Below are 24,246 nucleotides of genomic sequence, written 5' to 3'. Positions count from 1 at the left end.
TAGTGTACAACACACAGGCAATAACTATAAATGAAATATAACCTGTAAAAATTATGAATCACTATATTGGACATCTGTGACTTATATAATATTGCGCATCAACTATGTGAAAAAGTGAAAGTGTTAGTCACTCAGTCGTGGATTGAACCCAGGTCTCCCATATTGCAGGCAGACGCTTTAACCTCTGAGCCACCAGGAAACTATATTTTGATTTTTAAAAAGTCAGCCAGTCTCTTCAATACATGCTTCCCCAAAGCCTTGTACAACATCAGTAGTCTGCTCTGCTCAGAGAACTGCCTGACCAGGATGGCTGCCCTTACTCCAGTAAGCAGTAAATTCAGCTTTGACTTTTCATATCAGGTACTGAGTGATAGAATTATCAGCATATGATCCTCCCATGTTTAAATGTTGCTGTTGTTCAGACACTCAGTCGTGTGTTGCAACCCCGTGGACTGCACCAAGTCAGGCTTCCCTGTCCTTCACCATCTCCTGGAGCTTGCTCAAACTCATGTCCATAGAGTTGGTGATGCCATCCAACTGTCTCATCCTCTGTCATCCCCTTCTCCTCTGCCCTGCAATGTTTCCCAGGATCAGGGTCTTTTCCAATGAGTCAGTTCTTCCCATCAGGTGACCAAATTATTGTAACTTCAGCTTCAGCATCAGTCCTTCCAATGAATATTCAGGACTGATTTCCTTTAGGATGGACTGGTTGAATCTCTGTGCAGTCCAAGGGACTCTAAAAAGTCTTCTCCAACACCACAGTTTGAAGACATCAATTCTTCACTGCTCAGCCTTTTTTATTGTCCAGCTCTCATATCCATACATGACTACTGGAAAAACCACAGTTTTGACTATATGGACCTTTGTGAACAAAGTAATGTCTCTGCCTTTTAATATGCTGTCCAGGTTTGTCATAGATATTCTTCCAAGGAGTAAGCGTCTTTTAATTTCATGGCTGCAGTCACCATCCACAGTGATTTTGAAGCCCAAGAATATAAAGTCTGTCACTGTTTCCACTGTTTCCCCATCTATTTGCCCTGCAGTGATGGGACTGGATGCCATGATCTTCGTTTTTTGAATGTTGAGTTTTAAATGTTGGGAAGACCAATTAATCCAGTTATTCATCAAACCTTTCTTTATTGTCTTTTTAGGTGCCTGAACTGTGCTCGGTGCTGGGGACACAAAGAAAAACAGTATTCAGTTCCTTTCCTAGACGAACTCTCATGCCAGGAAACACATGGAATTCAGTATAATAACCACAGTACCAGAAGATTAACCAAGGGTTACAATAGCCAAGAGGAAGAACTAAGAAACTCTGTTTCAGAGAGGAAGGCCAGGGAAGCAATCCAAAGGTGACGTTCAGGTTGAGGTTTCAATACATATGAGTTTTCCAGATTAGGTCAGGGAGAAAGTGTTTCAGGTGAAGGGAACACGATGGGCAAAATCCCGGAGACAGGAGACTCCAGACTGAGATGGGGAGGAGCGCTGTGCACATGAACATTCTTGGGAAAGAGAGATAAGCAGGGAGGGGCCAGGTCTGTAAAGGTCCCTCATGCTGTGTCTGGGAGCTTGGTTCAACCTCATTTACCTCAGTCTTCTCATTGATAAAATGGGATTATAGTGTTACCTACCTCTCATGAGTGGGGTGAAGATTAAATAAAATAAGGTGTATGAATATAAGCATTTGTGACACCTTATATATCCAGGCAAAAATATATATGATATTGATTAAACTTTGTCCTGAAGACTTCAGGGCACAAGGGAACGAATTGATGCCAAGATTATGTTTGTGTTTTAAGAGCTCTCAGAGTCATTGTAGGGAAGCTAAAAAGAATTGTGAACAATTTTCTTTTGAAATATTCAGGAAAAATAACAACAATAAGGGCAGCTAAATAGTTGCCGAGCCTTAGCTGAGTACCAGGCATGTCTTCTTCCGGTAACACTCATGACGTGCTTTGACTGGTTAATTCCAACAGCCCTACAGGATCAGTGCTACTATCATTCCCATTCAAGGGACAGATCCTCCACAAGTGGAGCCATCCAAGGGAGCTCCAAACCAATGTGATAGCCTGAGTTTGGAGATAGTCTGTGTTGTCCTAGCTTGTGCTAGAAAGTGTACCGGCTTCATTTTGCACACTATTGAGTTCAGCTGACATTTCCTGCATAGCAAGACTTTCTCAGTGAAGGAATATTATTGTGACTGACACGCTGGTCCAAACTCCTTATCTAGCCACAGGGGCAACACTGTGAGTAGCAGTGGATGAAAGAGATCAGGGCCAATGGAGCACTCATTTACTCATTTGTTCAAGAACACATGCTCCTGAGCATCACTGTCGCATGCCAGCGGATGTCATTCCTGCTCTTACAGGGCTTCTAGCGACGACAGCTATGCATGCCAAGTACCAGCTATCTGCCAGGCACTGATCTAAGCACTGTTTCCAAAGACTCACTTAATTCTCCTGACAAATGTATGAGGAAGGTAATATTATTACAGCCATTTCACAGAGACAAAACTGAAGCAAAGTTGTCTTGCCAAAGTCACACGGTAAATAGCAAAGCTGGGATTTGAACCCAGGGTGTGTAGCTCCAGTAACTATACTCTGAACAACAGCTGCACCAGGTCGTGGTCTAGGGTACCAGTTCCTAATCTATGGCCTGAAATCTGTGGCCATCTATCCCACCCACTGTAGCTTGTGCTAGGAAGTGTACCAGATTAACTGTGCACAGTGTTCAGGGCAGTGGACATATTCTCCATAGCAAGACTTTCTCAGCAAAAGCAGTGTTATTGTGATTGGCACTCTGGTGCAAATTCCTTGTCCGATCACAGGTCAGCACTAAGTAGCAGTGGATGAAGGGCTACACAAATCACCATGCTGATAAAGTTGTAACTGTTATTAAGATCGGTATTAGAAGAGAAACAGGCAGGGAACTGGGAGGGAGTGCACCAGGGTAGCCCTTTCCTCCTTGGAACAGGATGGGGGGGGGGGGGTCACAGAGCCATGGAATGAGGAAGACTTCCATAGGTTGAAGCGTAGGGATGGAGGGGTGATGGGGAAGGATGGTGCAGGCAGAGGGGAGGGCGCTCGTGAGGCTGTTATGGAGAAGACTCTGGCAGGTTTGAGGACCACAGAAAAAATTCTGCGAGTTCCTAGATTTGTTCCACCTTTAATGGGAGGCAGGTGATAATAGAAGCAGAGCTGGGTTTTTAGTTCCTCCCTTGCTAGTGATGCAACATGTTTTTTCACCTCACTTTGGAATAGGATGTCTCTTGTGGTGAGGCCTTGGCAGAATATGTCCATTTCAAAAGAAAGATACCTAAAATACCATGAGAATTTTCTGGGCAGGAGAGTGGAGTCAGGGATGTCTTTCCAGAGAAGGGGATATTGGAGATAGCTCTTAAAGGATACATATGAACTTACCAAGTGGAGAATGAGAGACTGGCTATTCCTGATGGCAGGAAACACATGTGCAAAGGCAGAGAGGTGTGAGGAGAGCTTGGCATTTAGCCAGATTGAGTAGAATAAAGAGGAACTGAGGCCAACCCAAGTTAACTCAAAGCTAGACCGATGACTTTGGCTATGTACCTCAATGTGAGCTACTCAACTGGGCCACCTGTTCCTGAAGCCAGTGGCTGTCCAGCTTTAGAAAACATAACAATCCCCCAAGAGCTTTTTAGAAATGCAGACCCTCAGGCCTCCCAGGAGAAACCGACTTAGGAGGTCCGGGATGGGGACCTGGATCCTGGTGCAGGTGGTCTGCGGGCTGCATGCCCCACGCAGCACACAGGGCCTGGCATACCGCTGGTGCTCAGTAAAGGTAAGGTTTCAGGTAATGAACATGTTAGTCACTCAGTCGTGTCCAACTCTTTGTGACCCCATGGACAGGCTCCTCTGTCCATGAAATTCGCCAGGCAAGAATACTGGAGTGGGTTGTCATTCCCTTCTTCAGGGGATCTTGCTAACCCAGGGATCAAACCCGGATCTCCTGCATTGCAGATGGATTCTTTACCATCTGAGTCACCAGGGAAGCCCGAGTAATGAGTGAAGGAGTTCAATTAATCCACTTCTATGCAGCTTGCCCCACAAGAATGCTCTCAGAAGTAACACAAGGCTGCCTAAAACATCTCTACCTATTTCACAACACAGGTGGATTTCACACAGTCTGCCTCACAGAGGATTCTGCATAGAAGCGAAGGGCTCAGAGACATCCGCCCGACCTGGGAACTTTAGTCAGAGCTGATGAGAGTGGTGCAGGCAGAAAGCCTCCGCAAGGACAAATCCTACGGTTATTTTAAGTTTCTCTGCATCGTCATTGCGGCAGTCAGAAGGAGCTGGGAAAAACGGAAAGAAAACCACTTGTGATTCTTTGCAAAAAGCAATATGGTACCCGATTTGACACCAAGCTAGGAAAAGAGCACAGGGCTTTGGGGTCAAATATCCCTGGATTTTAGCCCTGGCAAGTCATACATCTCTGACCTCTGTTTCTTCAACTGTGGAGTGGAAAACACATTCCTGGGAGGATCGCTGTGTGAATTCATTGAGAGGCAGGGGTTACAATTGCTTAGACACCTGCCTGCAGCAGAGAAAGTGATGGGGGGTCAGCCACCATCACCTCACTTGGGCAGAGATGCGAAGGCAGGCAGGGGAGTGGGGAGAAGGGAAGAGACTGTCTCTGATTGGAAGCTGTTGGTGCAGGGAGGCTGGAGGCGGGCTAACTAGACTGAGGTCCCTGAGAAGATGGTTTGGAGAGCATATTTGGCATTCTCTGGTTGGTTCTGAATTGGAAGCAGGCTCTAAAAATAGGGAAGCTCAGAGTCATTGATGAGGTCCTGACTGTTCTGGGAACATTGCTAGAGGTGCTTTGGTTTGGCTTCTTGGATGCTGCAGAGGCTGGGGGTGTGAACTCTACAGCTTTGGTCTGGCTCATCTGCATATTCACAATCACTGAGCATTTATGGCGCAGACATTGACTGAGGGCATCGGCCACACTCCAGGCACTGAGCACTCAGCTGTGAGCAGGACAGGTCAGACATCCTGCCCTCCCGGGTCTGCTCACAGGGTCCCCTGCGTTGGGCTGAGTGGGCCAGTTCCGTAGCCCCGGGGACCCACCACCTACGTCCAAGCACCACCTCCTCTTTCGTAGCTGTGGTGGCTGCCATGGTGGGGGTTTGATTCATTCAAACTTCCTGCTTCTTGAGATTCTGAGTATTCTTCCAGTGATCACAGGCCCCATGTTAGTCCCATGGCCGGGCCTCAGCCAACAGCAGGCTCTCTTCCCCCTACTGAGCATCAGTCCTCATCAGTCCTTAACATCGGGGATGGACGAATGCCCACCACCGAGCCCGTCAGGCAGTGCAGACCCTTCCCGCTTCGTCGTCCCAGTTGTCATTTGTCTTGTCCCCCGCTGGTACCAGTGCCCTGAGCAAGGACTCTGGTCACAACCAGGAGAAGCCTGTTTGTTCCCAGGGGCCCGTGGAGGCCCTGGCACCCAGGCCTGTGCTGAGTTAGCACCCAGGGAAGAGAGTCCGCAGGCTCAGTGCCATCGTTATGAAGCGCATGCTCCTTCCTCCCAGGAAGCCGAGTGCCTCCGCCGGCTGCTCTGCTCTGCTGAGCCTTCACGCGCTTCTCTCCCCGCCTCCTCTCTTTCCTGCTCCTTCTTTCCTCCAGTTTCGTTCAGTAATAGTAGTAGGGACAGGAGCTACTCTGCCTCAAGCAACTCTCATGTGATGCTGTCAACCGGGCCCTAGGAATCCTAGATTTAGGCTCATTTTCGGTCAAGCCCATGTGACTTGCCCTTTTAGTACTGAGATGGTAAGTAACAAAGCAGAATATATTTTTTTGAAAATCAATGTATTTGGCCTCCTGTGAACATAAAAACACAAAGTAAGGTTTTGCCAGTATTTTCATTTTGTTGTTGTTCAGTTGCTACGTCATGTCTGACTCTTTGAGCCCCGTGGACTGCAGCACCCCAGGCTTCCCTGTCCTTCACTATCTCCCAGAGTTTAATAAAACTCATGTGCATTGAGTCAGTGATTCCATCCAACTTATCCTCTGTCACCCCCTTCACCTGCCCTCAAACTTTCCCAGTATCAGGGTCTTTTCCAATGAGTCAACTTTTCAAATCAGGTAGCCAAAGTATGGAGCTTCAGCTTCAGCATCATTCCGGGTTAATTTCCTTTAGAATTGACTGGTTTGGTTTTTTTTTTTTCTTGCTGTCCAAGATTCTCAAGAGTCTTCTCCAGCACCACAGTTCAAAGGCATCAATTCTTTGGCGCTCAGCCTTAATTTGGTCTAACTCTCACATCCCTACATGACTACTGGAAAAACCGTAGCTTTGACTAGATGGACTTTTGTCAGCAAAGTGATGTGTCCACTTTTAAATATGCTGTCTAGGTTTGCCATAGCTTTCCTTCCAAGGGTCTTAATTTCATGGCTGCAATAACTGTCTGCAGTGATTTTGGAGCCCAAGAAAATAAAATCTGCCACTGTTTCCCCTTTTTCCCCATTTGCCATTTTTATTTCAATGAATTTAGATTTACGGAGGGGCTGCCTTTACAGACTCACTTATTCAACTTGACAAAAATGGTACTACAAAGAAACCATCAGGAGGAAACTGGTCTGTCTCCATTTGTTCACAATTCAGTAAACATTTCCTGGGCTCCTACTCTGTGCTCATCTGCAAGCTAAGGTCAAAAAGACTCAAACTGGAAACCAGCTCCATAGCTCAAGGCATCAGGACTGACTGCAGCCTGGTGCGTTGGTGACTGGGGACCAGCAGTCGGCGTGCTCCTGCCACACCAGGGCTGGGCTGGACGAGGTGCGGTGGCACCAACACAAGGCGAGGACGAGAGGACCTGCCCCCAGCTCCATCCTGCCCCACCCCCGGAAGTTCCATAAGGACGGGGCCAGGGAACGATTCTTCTTTTAGCAGTGGGATCGCAGGAAAGTTTGAATTAAAACAGGAAGAGAAGCAAATCAATCCAGTGCTACAGGCTGCCCAAACTCTGCCAGAGTGACCTCTCAGCAGAGGCACCAAGGAGCCTGCCGCTGAGCGCCCTGGTGTCAGCGTCAACCTCCACATGTTTGTCTTAGCTGGGGCTGCTGAGCACCAGCGACTGGGTGACCTAAGCATCAGAAATATATTCCGCACAGTTCTGAAGTTTGAGAAGTTCAAGATCCAGGAGCCAGCCGTCTCGTTTCTAGGTGACAGCTCCCCACTTGGCTTGTAGGCACGCACCTTCTTGCTGAGTTCTCACATGGCAGAGAGACAGAGACCACGTGTCTCAAGAGAGCACTGATCCCGTTCCTGAGGCCGTCACTCACTGATCTAACCGTCTCCCCTCCTCAAACATCACTTGGGGGTTAGAGCTTCAGTGTATGACTTTTGGGGGAGGCAAGCGTGCAGCCCACTCTAGAGGCTGTCCCACCCACGACCCTCAGCAGACATCCTGGTATGACTTCTGATCAGAGATGCCGCCTCCAGCCACATCACAAGAGTTCCTCCTCTCATTGACAGCACCTCATTGGGAAAAAATGAACCTTATCACTTTTCGCCATTGGTTTCTGATAAGTCGACCAGCCTGGTCAGCCATCCCAGAACACTGACCCCAGGCCCACAGCAGGCTTCACATCAAGACGCTCTCTCTAGAACTCACTTTGGGACTGTGAACCTTCTTAATGGAACAAGAATTATCTCAAGTTAAACACAGTGGCCTTCCAAGATGTAAAATTTTCATTTTTTTCTAATTTCAAATTCCTCTGAAAAGCCCCAGAAATGGCACCAACAGAATTCAGGAAATGGAGCTTTTAGGAGCACCTAACTCCGAGGACTCACACACCTTTTGTTTGCAGAGGTGACAGACCACTTCTTATAAGGTCCTTCAGTTGAATCAGCTGGAGGAGGGAGCACGGCTGAGGAGTCCAGGGTAAGGCTGACCCGGTGTGGAGGTCTGCACTGCTGTGTCCTCATGGGTGGCTTTGGGAATGCTACTTAACCTTCCTAAACCATAATGTCCTCGTCCTTAATAGAGATAACATTATGGCATATATAGTATACTGGGCTTCCCTGGTGGCTCAGATGCGTTCAGTGTATTACAGTATATATTACCCAGTATATATATATACAGTATATATTACCCAGAGTTGATGCACTATCCAGGTTAAAATGGAATAAAGCGTGTAAAACGCTTGTGTTAAACGCTCAGTTGTGTCCGACTCTTTGCTGCCCCATGGACTGTAGCCTGCCAGGCTCCTCTGTCCATGGAATTCTCCAGGCAAGAATACTGGTGTGGGTAGACATCCCCTTCTTCACAGGATCTTCCCAACCCAGGAACTGAACCAGGGTCTCTTGCATTGCAGGCAGACTCTTTATCATCTGAGCGATCAGGGGAGCCCATAAAACTTTCAGCACATGTTATATATACGTCTTCTCACAGTTTTGTTAAAAATTGGGTGAAAATAACCCTCTTAGCACAATGCTTGACTTATGGTTATATGTTCAACTAACCATTCAAGCAATGTTATCTGGATGGCATGTTAAAGAGATTTTCATTTTTCAGTGTTTCTCCTTCAAGAACTGCCTTCTGGGTGTTTGCTTTCCAGAACAGGTATCCCGTAAGGGGATTATGCATGGGGAAGGGAGAGAGGGCATACCTCTGAGGGCAGTTTGGGAAATGAGGAAGGGTCTCTTGCAGACTGAGCAAGTCATGGTGAGCAGTGAAGGATGTTGGCAGCCCCGACCTGACAGCAGCTGAGGTTAAATTTCCCAGCAACCAGGTGGATGGAAGTTCCAACTTAGACTGAACGTGACTTAAAGAAAATTTTTAAATGTGACTTTTTTAATTTGTAATTTTGTGTACTAACATGATGATAATGGTGATGGTGGGACAGATAACGTGAAGCTATTGTCCATTTTCCAAAAAAAAGCCTCAAAAAATGTGAATTAGCATCAGAAAAGATTAGCTCCGTGAGAGGAGGAGGAGGAGGAAAGAACTGAAAGTACACACAATAAAAGGAGGGGAGAAAAATAGCATGAATTAAGAGATTGCATCCCTAGGACTTTACTTGTGCTAGTGTCTGGAAAACCATTTGCGTCAAGGTTTGTTTGTTATAAACAAACAAAAATCTTGAGCTTTAATTAAAAATGATTCATTGTAAGACAGGCCCTGAAGCTAGGTGCAAACACTCTCTTCACGTGTTTGTGCTTGTGTGTGCGTGCGCGTGTGTGGCGTGTGTGCGCGCGCACGTGTGCATGTGTGTGCACGCTTGTGTGCGTGTGTGCATGTGTGTGTGCGTGTGTGTCTGGGCCCTAGGGTCTCTCACTCTGCTTTTCTCTTCACTCTCATTCTCCAGGTTTTCCTGCAAACCTTCTATTTATACGTCAATGTAGAAAATCCCAATGGACTACCTCTGCATGGCAGCCTTGGCCCCAAGCTGACATAGCCTTGAAGGTCCAACATTTTCTTCTCTCTGACCCAAGTTTTCAACTTCAAATTCCCAAGAAAGACAATTGGATTGGCTCCATTCAGCCACTAGACTGTGTCCTGGGCCAGCTATCCACATGGTCCAGTCAGCTGCAGCCAGGCAGAGACAGGCCAAGCGCTGTGAAGTATGGCTGCAGAGGGCCAGTCTAGAGGTGGGGGTTGTGAGCTGAGCTGGGCAGGCATGTATCCCAGTGTTTGTCACCTGCCTCTTTCACCTTTCACCCTGTGAGCATCCACACATCTCTCAATTTATGACCCCAGAGCTCTTGTGAACTAGCCTCTACACCCACTGCTGCTGCTGCTAAGTCATTTCAGTCGTGTCTGACTCTGTGCAACCCCATAGACGGCAGCCCACCAGGCTCCCCCATCCCTGGGATTCTCCAGGCAAGAACACTGGAGTGGGTTGCCATTTCCTTCTCCAATGCATGAAAGTGAAAAGTGAAAGTGAAGTCGCTCAGTCGTGTCTGACTCTTAGCAACCCCATGGACTGCAGCCCACAAGACTCCTCCATCCATGGGATTTTCCAGGCAAGAGTGCTGGAGTGGGGTGCCATTACCTTCTCCACACCCACTAGGGGAATCAGTTTCTCCCTCCTCAGATGCCTAGGAACAGGCTTTATCTCAATAACTACACATCTCTTCACAATCTTTTATTCACACAGCTGGTTTCAGCTCATGTATCTCAAGCACAAGACTCTCATCTCTAGTGCCAGGGCAAGTAAATGCTGACTGGCTGGCTGAAGAAATGGCATGCCCATCAGTTTTACATTTAAGAATATATTTTGGCCCTCTTTAGAGGCCTCTGGGGGTATATCATCATGGCCCAGGAAGATGAAGAGGTTTATTTATGCCCCTTAGAGACGGAGGGAGAGTTTAACCCAGAATTTATGACCCCAGAACTCTTAAGCCATTAATACCAGTCTTAATTTGAGCTTCCCAGGTGGTTCAGGGGTTAAAGACTCCACCTGCAATGCAGGAGACACAGGTTCAATCCCTGGCTTGGGAAGATCCTCTGGAGGAAGGCATGGCTACCCCCTGCAGTACTTTTATGTGGGGAATACCAAGGACAGAGGAGCCTGGCGGGCTACAGTCCATGGGGTCACTAGGAGTCGGACATGACTGAAGCAACATAGCACACGCACGGGTCTTATCTCTGATACAGATGTTGTCACAACCTCTCCGTTGTTTAATCTGTGAGAGATTTATTTTAATAGCACTATTTGCCTTTCAAGGGGGAGTGGGAGAAATAATTAGTACTTATCCATTGTCTGGAAATGGCAGGTTATAAAATGTAGCAATCTAACTCAGTTTTCATTTTTAGATCTTTTATAGAACATGAAACTCTACTCTGCAATCATAGTAGAAAGGCTTTTCTTTGTCTGTTTATGTAAAAGTTTATTTTGAGCCTTCGATTTGCCATCTAAAGAGTCATACCCTTTTGCATCTCCTAGAGTGTAAGCAAATCTGGATGGGGATTTGGGGCAGCTCAGTGTCTCCATGCAAAACCACCTCTGACCTAGTCTCAGACCATGTGGTTGTGTTAGGGGAGGGCAGGAGGCATTCAGTGCGCTGACACTCAGTGTGGGCACGTGACCCAGGCCTGACCAAGGTGATCCTGCATCTCACTGGTCTAGATGAGAACAGAGCGCCAAGCTGGAAGAATAGGAGCCAGGCTTGGGAATTTGCTGGAGCTTTCAGGAAAGTGCTGCTCTCCATTGGCTGTGGTTATTAAACCTAGAACAGCTAGTGGTCACCTCTGTCATCACCTAAAAAGATCCTGTCTGAGACTTCATGGAGAGCAGAGTCAAGAGATGGGGGCTGTCAGGTACTGATGACAGTGAGGACCCGTGGTTGACACCTGTGCTGCCCCAGGGACTTCCCAGTTATAATCAATTCCCTTTTTTGCTGGAACTCATCTGACCTGGGTTTCTGCCATTTACAACAAAAAATCCTGCATAGCATATTAAGCATAATAATTATAATAATTGAAAATAAATAGCAGATTAAGCCAAACTCTTGATCTATTTGCTAAGCTTAAATTATATGGACTAGTCCATGGGGTTGCTAAGGGTCAGACATGACTGAGCGACTTCACTTTCAATTTTCACTTTCATGCATTGGAGAAGGAAATGGCAACCCACCCCAATGTTCTTGCCTGGAGAATCCCAGGGACGGGGGAGCCTGGTGGGCTGCTGTCTGTGGGGTCGCACAGAGTCGGACATGACTGAAGTGACTTAGTAGTAGTAGTATATGAGCTAGGCAACAGCACCTATGCTCAAAGAATATATATTCCAAGCAGGAAGACTAAACATAACCATATTTTTGAAAGATTCTTTCTTTGTTTCATTCCTTCATATAAGAAACATTTGCTTAAAGCGTGGTCTGGGCCTTGCTCACTGCTGCAAGCTAGTGATATACAGATGAATGGGCTTTCCAGGTCACTCAGTGGGTAAAGAATCTGCCTGCAATGCTGGAGATATAGGAGACGTGAGTTCGATCCCTGGCTCAGGAAGAGCCCCTGGAGGAGGGTATAGCAAGCCACTCCAGTATTCTTGCCTGGAGAATCCCATGGACAGGGGAGCCTGGCAGGCTACAGTCCATAGAATCACAAAGAATCAGACACAGTGGAAGCGACTGAGCATGCACGCACACAGATGAACACAAAGGCAAGCCAGACTGGAGCTCCCTATGCTGTGGCTCTCTTCTGGCACCTGGACTTTGGATTCACGGCACTTACCACGATTTCAAATTGTTTATGTAATTATCACCCTGATGACTAACTCTCCCATCAGCTTGGGGTTTCATATGGAATAGGGCCTTGTCTGTCCTTTATTCACCACTGTGTCCCATGCCTGGCACAGTGGTCACCCTCCGGGAGCTCACAGTCTGATGGCACAGCTAAACGGACAGCTGTAACCCAGGGAGATACACCCTCACCAGGGGAATGAGATGTACAAGGCTTGCAGATCCCAGACAGGAAGTCCAGCCACTTGTCTAGAGGAGGAATGGAGAACCCGGAAGTTTTTCTCAGAGGAAATAGCTCTTTGGATATGGAGGAATAAGAACTCAAAGGAGGAATAGGACTTTTTTATTTTGTGGCTCTTAAATTGAGAAGGGTATTGTGGTGGCACTCTCTGCAGTCACACCCCCATCCCCACTGCCTGGCGGCCATAGGTGGGATTCTTCTAGACCCAAAAGTGAGTTGGTCTTCTTGGCATAGAACCTGGCCATTCTCCCTTGGACATAGTCTGTGAGCTTGCGCGCAGCCTCTATGATGACCTTCTGTGATCTCCCACCTCCTGGGAACATGAGCGTGTTTGGGTTGGGCTTTCTGTCACTTGCATTTAAAATATTCAAGATGAACATAAATATGTTGAGCATCCTTGTAGCCAAGCATCCCAAATGTTCAAGGTCCCTTATTCCAGATAAAGGACAAAAGGAAAACATCACCTTATGAAGCCTTACTCTGTGTCCCTCTTTTGATTACCAATCTGGGAAATGAACCCCAAACCTACTTTGAGATAGAGTTGGGGGAGGGATCTGAAACTTATTCTATCAAAACTTTGTTGACATTTTAACTTTTTTTCCTTATGGATAGCATGTAAGTCCTAATGTCAGGTCATCTAGATATCAACAGAGGCTTCCCAGCCCTTGAGATTTGAGAGCATTCCCAAGTCTCACCAAGATTTCTACCAGTTTGAGCACCTTCTTCCACATTTCTACACCTTTCTATGAACATCTACTGTTCTGTGAGTATGAAATGCCTCCCCCTCTTTGCTGTCAAAACCCATTTACCCCTCAAGATTCATCTCACATGTCGTCTTCTCAGTGAAGTCTTCCTTGACCGTGAAATATGTTGTTTTTCCTCTGTTCCCAAGACAGTCTGAACACCCTCTCTCTGTACTTACTATATATTGTACATTTCTGTGTATGTCTCTGTCTCTCCCAAAGACTGTGAGCACCCTGAGAATCCATGAATCTGCCCCTCCTTATATCCCTGTCATCAAGTCCTGGGATAAAGTAGCCACACAATAAATACTTTTAAATTATAATGGAAAAGCAGAGGAGCAGAGAAACTTTCCCACTGGGGCTTCTTTGTTTGTTTTTAAGGCAAGACTTCCAGGGTCATTAAAATAGGCTATTTATCTCTCAGACCCATGTTACCTCCTGGTGGTCATGACTCAGAGGCATTTTTTAAGAAAAGTAGATAGCATTTGCCTCATCATCAGGGCTCCAGGAAAACCATGTAGGACAAATGAACAACAAAGTTGTGTATATCTTAATAAACACACTCCTTTCTCAGGATGCAGGATCAGAGCTGAGCTGCATGTCTTTCTCTGGACGTCTTGAGTAAGTGGATTTTACTGCCATTTAATTCTGAGATGAATGTTTTGCATTCCAAAAGCATGTTGCAAGAAGCTCCACAATGAAATGATTAAAATTAAATGGCAAATCATTATACCCTCTCTTGTATTTTGCTAGATATTCAAAACACAGTCAATAGAAATCTAACTAGATTTAGAAAACTCTCTGTTTCATCATCACCTGCATTCATTTATTCACTCGTCCATTCATTCTTCTGAATCAGTGTTTAATATGTGACATTCAAGATACACTTTAGTCTTTGAAATAAAATCTTCTCCCATTGCTGAATGTCTTGAAACACCTCTAAGTGAGCAATTTTTCAAACAGCATTAGCAGAGAACAGTTCACATTTGAAAGTTTATTTTGATAAAATAGTCTCTATCACTATTCTTGCAGCCAATTTCTTTCTACCCAGGGCCATTAAAATGCCCAAATCTTCATTTCAGGTGTTAGAGTCAAGAGTTGTAAAGTCTGGTGAGGCAATACTGAGAATTTAATAGGGTACAACCCATTTCGCTAGCTTACTTCTCTGATTTTCATTCACTGTTCCCCTAATACCTCTATCACCAAATTCTGTCACAGGTCTCCACAGTGCTATAAAACCATAGTAACTTACTAGGTCCCATTCTTCTTCTCCTCCTTATCCTTCTGTCAGAAGCCAAAGGAAACAACACATAAAGAACCCAGAAACAGAGTCTGAGAAGTCTGACCGGTCTAATTATGACCACGGTTATAACTTTTGTTACTGCTGCTAAGTATTGCTATTGGCCACTGTCCTGTACAGGTTGCTGCTCAGGATGTGATCCACAGAGCAGTAGCATCAGCACTCCTGGAAGGGATGTTAGAAATGCAGAATCTCAGCCCCATCTCAGACCTGCTGAAAGTGCACTCCAAGAAGATCTGCAAGTGATTCACGCACATTCCAAGATGAGAAGCAACGTGTGTCCACCGCTGCATTAAGGCCTTGTTGGCCCAGATCAGCAGCATTGCAGTGGCGTCCACATGGATGATCTCCATGATTACAGTCCCCTTAGCTCTTGTTCAGAGGCTCAGCCCTCATTTCCACGGGGCAGTTAAGGCTGGTTAGGGCTTTCCAAATATAGCCACAAGTTGTGCTAGAAGTCCAGCTCTCAGGCCATTTGAGTGGAACGTAAGTTACTCACCATCTAGAAAGTCCATGTAATGAGTTGTACCCTGGCTCCTGATGTGCTTTCCTGCTTGTGGCTCTCCAATGACATGAAGCTACCAAAAGAAAGGGGATTTCAGATTGCTTCTTCCTAGGAGGCTCCTTGACCTCTGTGGACATTTTTTAGATACTTCTTCCCAATGACCAACCAAAATAATTTTGAAAAAGAAAAAGTTGGAGGAGTTGCACTATCTGATTTTACACTTATTGTAATACTACAAGGAACATGGTGATGTGATTATGGCATACAGATGACTACTTAGATCAATGAAACAGAAAAGAAAGTTCCAAAATAGACTAATATCTATACAGAAATTGATATTTTGACACAAGTCCAAAAATAATTCAGTGTGTGCAATTTGCAAGAACTTGCAGCTTATTATAAATGGGGTTATAATAAACCTGTTCTCCAAATATTGTGGAACTACGTTACATTCACAGATTGCTTCTTCTGATCATGGAGGTGCCCACAGAGAAGTGGGCAGCATTATACCCCCTTCTGCAGTGCCATAAGCCCCTCCCCTTCTCCGAAGCATTTTCAGGTGATTTAAAGGGCCAGCGCCCTCCTTGTTTCAATTTTTCTCTTTTTTTCCCCTCATTTGGAAGGCAGGCACTAAAAACTAGGAAATTAAAAAGCAGCTACATATATGGGGGAGTTAGAGAGTCACTGACTATTCCTAGGGAAAAGCAAAGATTCAGAAAAAAACAAAAACAAAAACAAAAAAAACTAAGAAGACCTTACCTATACATCTGCAGCTGAGTCCCAGCAAGGAGATGGTCTCCAACAGTCAGCAAGCAAAACAAAAACAAAAAAACACCAAACTCTGGGGAAAGGAAAAGTCAGATTTCCAGGGTTACCACATTACTAGATTCAAATGCTCAATTCTCAACAACAATAGCAACAACAACGACAGATAAAATCACAAGGCATACAAAGAAATAGGGAAGCATGACCTATCCAAAAAAAATACACCAACAGAAACTGTCCCCAAGGAAGACTAAAGGGAAATCTACTAGATAAAGACTTTAGAACTGCCTTAAAGATGTCCTAACAACTGTAACATGTTACAGAGATGTAAAAGAAGACAGTGTCTGAACAAAATGAAAACATCCATAGATTGAAAATCTAAAAATAAACCAAAAAGGAATTCTGGAGCTAAAAAGTACAATATACAAAAATTTAAAACTTTATCAGAGGCACTCAATGGCAGGACTGAGTCTGCAGAAACAAAGGAATCAGTGAATTCAAAGATAGGATGATTGAAACTACCAAGTCTAAGGAATAGGGGGAAAAGACTGAAGAAAAATAAAGAGAGCCCAAGAGCCTGTGGGGGATCATCAACCTGACCCACAAGCGTGCGGGAGGAGCCTCACACTGAGAAGAGAGAAAGGAAAGGGAAGAGAAAATATCTGAAGAAGCAGGGGCAAAACGTTATCCGATTTGAAGAAACACACGATTATAAACACCCAGGGAGCTCAACAGACTTCATGTAGGATGGGTTCAGAGATATCCACGCTGAGACATACTATAATCAAATGGTGGAAAGACAGAGAGAATCTTAAAAGTAGCAAGAAAAGTGACTTGTCAGGTACAAGGTATCATCAATCAGATTACCAGGAAATTTCTTAGCAGAAACTTTGAAGTATATCAGAAGGCAGTAGCTGATATATTCAAAGTGCTAAAAAATTGTTAACCAAGACTTCTAACGGGAGTTCTGTAGGCTGAAATGAAAGGAGAGTAGCTCAACACTGTATAAAGAAATAAATATCCCAGTAAAAGGAAATAAAGGGGCAATTATGAAGGCTATTAATAGTGTTATTATAACTTTCTATTGTAACTCCACATTTTGCTATCTCTGTTATTTAAGAAATGAATACATTTAAAAATTTATGAATATATGTTTTTGGACACACAGTGTACAAAGATGTACATCAAACTTGAAAAAGGCTAAGTACAAAGCTGTAAATGAGCAGAGTTTGTGTATGTTATTGAAGTTAATCTAGTATAAATTTAATTAGAATGATATAATTTCATGAAGTTAAATGTAATCCCTGTGAAAACAACAAAAAATACATTATACACAAAAGGAAATGAGAAGGAATTAAAACTTTTCACTACAATAAATCAACTAAACACAAAGGGAGATAGTAAGAGAGGAAATGAGGGACAAAAATGCTACCACACACGCGCACACACACACACACACACAAACAACAAAATGGTAATAGCAAGTACCTCCCTATCAGTAATTACTTTAACTGTAAATTGATTAAATTCACCAGTCAAAAGACACAGATTGGCTGAATGTATTTTTTTAAAAAAGGATCCAATTCTATGTTTTCTATAATAAACTCGCCTTAGATCTAAGGGCACACCCAGCCAAGTTAAAGGTGAAAGGACAGAAAAAAATTTCATGCAAATAGTAACCGAAATAGAGGAGAGGGACTAAATAGATGCTAAATCAAAAGACAGGTGACAAGGAAGGGCCTATGTTAATAAAATGTTCAATGGAGCAAGAAGGTACAACAATTATAAAATTTTACACACATAATAAGACTATCAGAATAAGCAAAGCAAAAATTGAGAGAATTAAAGCCAGGATTAGGTGGTTCTACAATAGTAGAGAAGTTAACTATTGTTCAGTGGGTACAGAGTTTCAGTTTGCAAGCTAAAAGTAGTTCTGGAGATGGATGATGGTGATGGTTAACAACTATATAAATCTAATTATGTAACATATATATGTCACTATATAACTATATATACATATAATATAACTATATATATATAACTATATAACAACTATATAAATGTAATTAATGCCAGTGAAATACACACTTAAAAATGGTAAGGATGGAAGCTCTTATGTTATATGTACTTTTCCACTTTTAAGAAATTGAAAATAAAAGGCTGGACAGGAGGTGCATGGGAGCAGATTATCAGAATGGCAAGGGAAAAATCCCAGGAAAATGAGTGGTCAAGAACCACTTCTTGGATTATGTGCTAGAAGTTATCATTTCCTATGTCAGTGGGTAATCTCCAGAAAACTTTAAGCATGAGAGGGATGGGACTGATCTTGACAAGGAAGAGAGTAGGACCTTTCCAGTCCTTCAGGAGAACCCCACCCAGACTTGCAATGAATTCTCCACAGGGCTTGTCCCTCCTCTGGATGCTCGCAGTGGCTGCAGTGAGACCTTGGGAAGCATGTAGACTTCCTCAGCAAATGACCAAGGAATTTTCTCTTCCCTGGAGATAAAGCCTCTTGTGAATATCATCAGACAACCTCATGGCTTCAGAGAATATGATCTGAGCAACTGTCCACCCAAAGGGAATGCTGGTGTGTATGTGTGTGTGTGTATTTCCTCTTGCAAGCTTTTCTTGCATGCCTTTTCTGGAATGCAGTTCAAATTTACAGCAAACGAATAGTTTGAGGGCTTTCCAGGTGGCACTAGTGGTAAAGAACCTGCCTCTCAATGCAGGAGACATAAGAGGCACAGATTCAATCCTTGGGTTGGGAAGATTCCCTGAAGGAGGAAATGGCAACCCACTCCAGTATTCTTGCCTAGAGAATCCCATGGACAGAGGAGCCTGGCAGGCTACAGTTGACAGTGTCGCAAAGAGTCTCATATGACTAAAGCAACTCAGCACGCATGAAGCACACAGTGTTAAAATGTCAAATAACTCCAAAATGCCAACGAAGTAAAATAGTTCTTTAATAAAGCATTTCAAACATAATGTGTCTGAAACTAAACTTCTGATTTTTCTCCCCAGAAATATTATCAATTCAGTACAGTCACGCAGTTGTGTTTGACTCTTTGCAGCCCCGTGGACTGCAACACACCACGCTTCCCTGTCCATCACCAACTCCCGGAGCCTCCTCAAATTCATGTCCATTGCGTTGGTGATGCCATTCAACCATCTCATCCATTGTCGTCCCCTTCTCCTCACACCTTCAATCTTTCCCAGCGTCAGGGTCTTTTCGAATGAGTCAGTTCTTCCCATCAGGTGACCAAAGTATTGGAGTTTCAGCATCAGTCCTACCAATGTATATTCAGGACTGATTTCCTTTAGGATGGACTGGTTGGATCTCCTTGCAGTCCAAGGGACTCTCAAGAGTCTTCTCCAACACCACAGTTCAAAAGCATCAATTCTTCGGCACTCAGCTTTCTTTATAGTCCAACTCTCACATCCATACATGACTCCTGGAAAAAACATAGCCTTGACTAGACGAACCTTTGTTGGCAAAGTAATGTCTCTCCTTTTTAATATGCTGTCTAGGTTGATCATAGGTTTTCTTCCAAGGAGTAAGCGTCTTTTAATTTCATGGCTGCAGTCACCGTCTGCAGTGACTTTGGAGCCCCCCAAAGTAAAGTCCTTCACTGTTTCCATTGTTTCCCCATCTATTTGCCATGAAGTGATGGGACTGGATGCCGTGAACTTAGTTTTCTGAATGTCGTACCTCAATAACAATTCCGAAACACCTTGGAGTCATTTCCTACTCCTCTTTTCCTCTGACACCCGGCATGTGAGCCACTAGAAATGGCCATCCATTTTTTGAACCTTCCAAACACACACAGAACCTGACCTATGCCCTCCATCTCCTCTGCTGCCTCAACGGTTCAAGCCACTCTTGTCTTTTCCTTGAAACAATTTCTGCCCCTGCCCAGATGGTCTCCTGAAATCCTCTTGCGTTCTCCTACAGCCCATTCTGCAGGCAGCAGCCAAAGAGACTGTCAAAAACCATAAAGCAGATGAGTTATGACGCCAATTTCTTCTGGTCACAGGAAATAAAATCCAAACACCATAAAGCATACAAGGCTTACAGGATATGGCCCGTAGCTACCTTTCCAAATTAATCTTGTGCCTGTCTCTCTGTTCTTACAGTCAGACATGCTAGCCTTCTTGCTCTTCTCCAAATATGCTATATTCACCACCATCTCAGGTCTAGGCCTCTCTATCAGGAAGGTTTTCTTCCAGGTCTTTCTTGGGCTCATTCCTTATTCTTTCAAGTTCAAGTGCTACCCTTTCAAAGAGAGGTCTTTCCTGACCATCTTATTTAAAATAACATACACGGTCCCCCATCATTGTTCCCTTACTCTGTTTCTTCACTGTGGTCATCATTATCTGATATTTTCTGCTTGTCCATGTGCCTGTCTGTTTTCTTAACTAGACGGTAAAGCCTCTAAGGGCAGAGATTCTGACTATATTATCCACTGATGTATATCCTGTGTCTACAACACTACTGTAAGCATGGTGAGAAAATACATAATTTTAAATGAATAAATGAATGCTTCATGTCCCCTCCTAATTTCCAGTTCTACTTCCAAGAGACAGCAACTTTTAATTATTAATATTTTAGCTATTTATTTTGACAGTTGCCTCCATATTCCAATCTTCTACGTCTTCAATAGTTTGTTATAAACATTAGTTATTTATCACCTATTAAGCTAGATGAGGATTAGCTCATTGACACTTTCACCCTCACATTTTCTTTCTCCATCACCCAAATATGCTTCCATCACTATCTTTTGATGGAAAACAACATTACTATGACTGTATTAAATTTTCTTGCTTCAGTGCCAACTAGTATACTATGAGGAGAAGGCAATGGCAACCCACTCTGGTACTTTTGCCTGGAAAATCCCAAGGACGGAGGAGCCTGGTAGGCTGCACTCCACGGGGTTGCGAAGAGTCGGACACAAGAGAGTGACTTCACTTTTACTTTTCACTTTCATGCATTGGAGAAGGAAATGGCAACCCACTCCAGTGTTCTTGGCTGGAGAATCCCAGGGATGGGGAAGCCTGGTGGGCTGCCATCTATGGGGTCGCACAGAGTCGGACACGACTGAAGCAACGTAGCAGCAGCAGCAGCAGCAGCAGCAGTATATTATGATTATTTTTTGTACAGTTTTATATTGTTCCAATAGTTTCTAAGTATCATTTTCTGCTTGCAATTTGTTATAAGCAATAAGTCAAAATTTTTTAAAGTTTCATCACATTAAGTATTCTAATAAGCCCCTGTCTTTCAAGGAACCCACATTTTTAGGGTCCCCCTCTTCTTTTCCTGTCTAGACTGTTCCCTTTCTAGCCCTTTACAGTTCGACCCATTGTTTTCTAAATACCATGTCTTACTTATTGAGGGTTTGTTCCCTTTGGTTCTGAATTCCTTAGAAAGCACTGGGTTCCTACGTCTCTCCTGAATCTTATGGCAAATTTAGCTGTGTACGGGACATAATTTGTGTTAACTATAATGATCCCTTTCAATTAGAACTGATTCAAAACAACTTTGGGCTTCCCTGGTGGCTCAGTGGTAAAGAATCCGCTGGACAACGCAGGAGACGTGGGTTCAATCCCAGGGTCAGGAAGATCCCCTGATGAAGGGAAAGGCAATCCACTCCAGTATTCTTACCTGGGAAATCCTATGGACTGAAGGACCTGGTGGGCTACAGTCCATGGGGTAGTCAAAGACGCAGCAACTACACAACAATAAACAACTTTATAAAGTATATTTTATCCCCATTTTATAGTGAAGTATACTGAGGTTAAAAAAGTTAAGTAACTTGCCCCAAGTCTCACGTATAGCAAGTAGCAGAGCTGGGATGTGACTTTCTAGCCCCACAGTCTGATGCGCTACCTCCTGCTGAGGGCTCACCACACATGAGACTACTGTCCTGAGCTCTTGTATTATTATTATGACACATCACCCTTATCACACCCAGACGTTGTTGAAATGAATGCTGTTATCAAATATTGACTCTCACAATTAATAAAGAATTAGACTTTCTCAAATAACTGCAGAGAGCATAACCTGGATCAGTGAGAAAAAGTCACAAGGAAATAGATGTTAGCTCAAAATAAAGAGAGAATGGCTAACCGTCTGAGCCATTCCAGGCTGAGTCACTTTGTGAGATAGTGAGCTTTCCATTCCTGGAGATACACAAGAAGAATCTTCCAGGTAAAGGTGACTGCAAAATCAACTTCTTTGTTTTATAAGCTGATGACCTAAGAAGGGGAAAGGAACCATCAGGTCGAACTCCTGCTATGGCCAGGGCTTCACATACAGGAACTCATTTAAAAATGCACATCTTATTCATTTAACCAGTAAGGTAACTAAGCTCAGAAAAGTCAAATTGTTAACCCAAGGTCACACAGTTCATGTGTAATTTTGAATCCAAATCTATCTGACTTCAAATCCTATAAGGTGATTCATAATCCTTTCAACCTATCAACACCAAGACTTCCTTTGAGACTCCTCTTACCTTCACGGACTTCTTCAAAAGATCCTATCTACTCAATTAACTGCCTCTATGGAGCAACAGTGGCTAATCAAAGGCTTTATGAGCCTGTCAATCAGAAGGAAAGCGCTGCTAGAACTCCAGGCCAAAGCAAAGGCACACGCCACTTGCGATAGCCTGTTCAGTCTCATAATTGATGCATGGCAATTTTAAAAGCAGCTCATGAATGTTTGTGACTATCTTCCAAGGTCCTTCCTGAATCAACAACCTAAAAGTTAAATTAATTTATGCAGTCTTATTGATGTTATCGTTTAGGGAGAAGCATTATTTTTGACTGAACATTTTTCATTCTTGTTCAGTGAGCTCTTTTTTCTCTGCCTCCTGTCTTCCTAATACAACTCAAATCTTGAACTTCACTCAAGATGCAATTAAAGTTTAAACTCTCCGTGACATTTTCTGCCTTGGGATTCTGACAACGCTTTCATTAGAACAACCAACCAGGGTTATCGTTACCATCTTTCTAAATTCCATATATATGTGTCAGTATACTGTATTGGTGTTTTTCTTTCTGGTTTACATCACTCTGTATAACAGAAAAGTCAGTGTGTAGTCAGGCATCAGATATGGGTCAGTCCAGAAGGTTAAATGTTTCCATTAGGACTTGATGTCTCTCCACCAGGGTAACCAGGAGTCCTAGTCTGAGAGAATAGGGAGGATGAGGGGTTTCCCATCATGGTAGACTTTCAGTGCTAGAGTCTCAGGCAAACCAGGACCAGTTGGCACTCAAGCGTTAGAGCATCTTTACAACTAACAATTTCAGTGGGAAAAGAATGTCTCTTTCACAATAGTTTCATCAAAATCTCAGGTTGTATCTCGCTGGGCTGGCCTGGATCCCAGGGCAATTCCTGAGCCAATTCCCATGGCCAGGTGAAACGCGAGGCACTGACTGATCAGGCATGGGGCACACAACCTTTCCGGGACTCATTTTTATAATCCCACCAAAATCAACAAACTGTGTTTGAAATAGAGATGGGTCCCCAGAGGGAAATCAAATTGCTGTCGTCAGAAGAAGAAAGAATCGAGTGTGGGCAGGCAAAAACAATGTCCACCACAAGGAGTGATGTGGCAGAAAGACCACTGGTCTTGGTGTCACACAGATTTGAGTTCAAATCTCAAATCTATCATTGTCTGGAGCGACCCTGCTGTGCTGCCAGAGTTAATGGGAAGCTCTTAAAACTGTGGGAATTAAAGGCATTAGCTGTTGAAAGTAACTGACAAGGAACTTTGCCAACTGGTAAGCGTGGTCAAGGTTCTGCTCACCATATTTACCTAGAAATAAACAGCTTTAACCAGGTGCCCCCAGTGACAAAACCCAATGGCACCTTTTATAATATGTAATTCAGTAGGAAATGTTTCTTTTTCTGTCTTAAAGCAAGTATGAGTCTGGAGTTATTTTGAAAGCATTGGCACTCAACACTTCTATTTACCCTGAGACCCTGGAATTAAAACAGAATCTCATTTAAAAAAAAACAAAACTCTAAATACATGAGATAGGATATGAAAACATTGATTTCGATGAAAAGTGGTTTACTTTCCCCAGAATGCTTAATGAGGCCAGTCCTCTAAAGATTCTAAACTAGTCCTTCACACAAGATTTTCAACTCCCAAATCTGAGAAAGGTGTCTAGAGCTAGCCTCATGAAAACTTTGCAAGAGTTTGGAAAGAATGGAGATTAAATACCAATTCCTTCTACAGTCCGCTTTGTACTTGAGATAAGTTATTATTGAGGAGAAAGGTATAAGAAATGTTCCATCCCTCAGATACAGAGTTTTTAGAGGATCTTTGGACACTTTCTGATTGAACCTTACTTCACCGATGCAGTGGGCACGAGTTTGAGTAGGCTCTAGAAGTTGGTGATGGACAGGGAAGCCTGGCATGCTGCAGTCCACGGGGTTGCAAAGAGTCAGACATGAATGAGTGGC

This window comes from Budorcas taxicolor, chromosome 10 (genome assembly GCF_023091745.1).
Source record: "Budorcas taxicolor isolate Tak-1 chromosome 10, Takin1.1, whole genome shotgun sequence".
NCBI lineage: Eukaryota > Metazoa > Chordata > Mammalia > Artiodactyla > Bovidae > Budorcas > Budorcas taxicolor.
Note: the sequence above shows the minus strand (reverse complement) of the source record.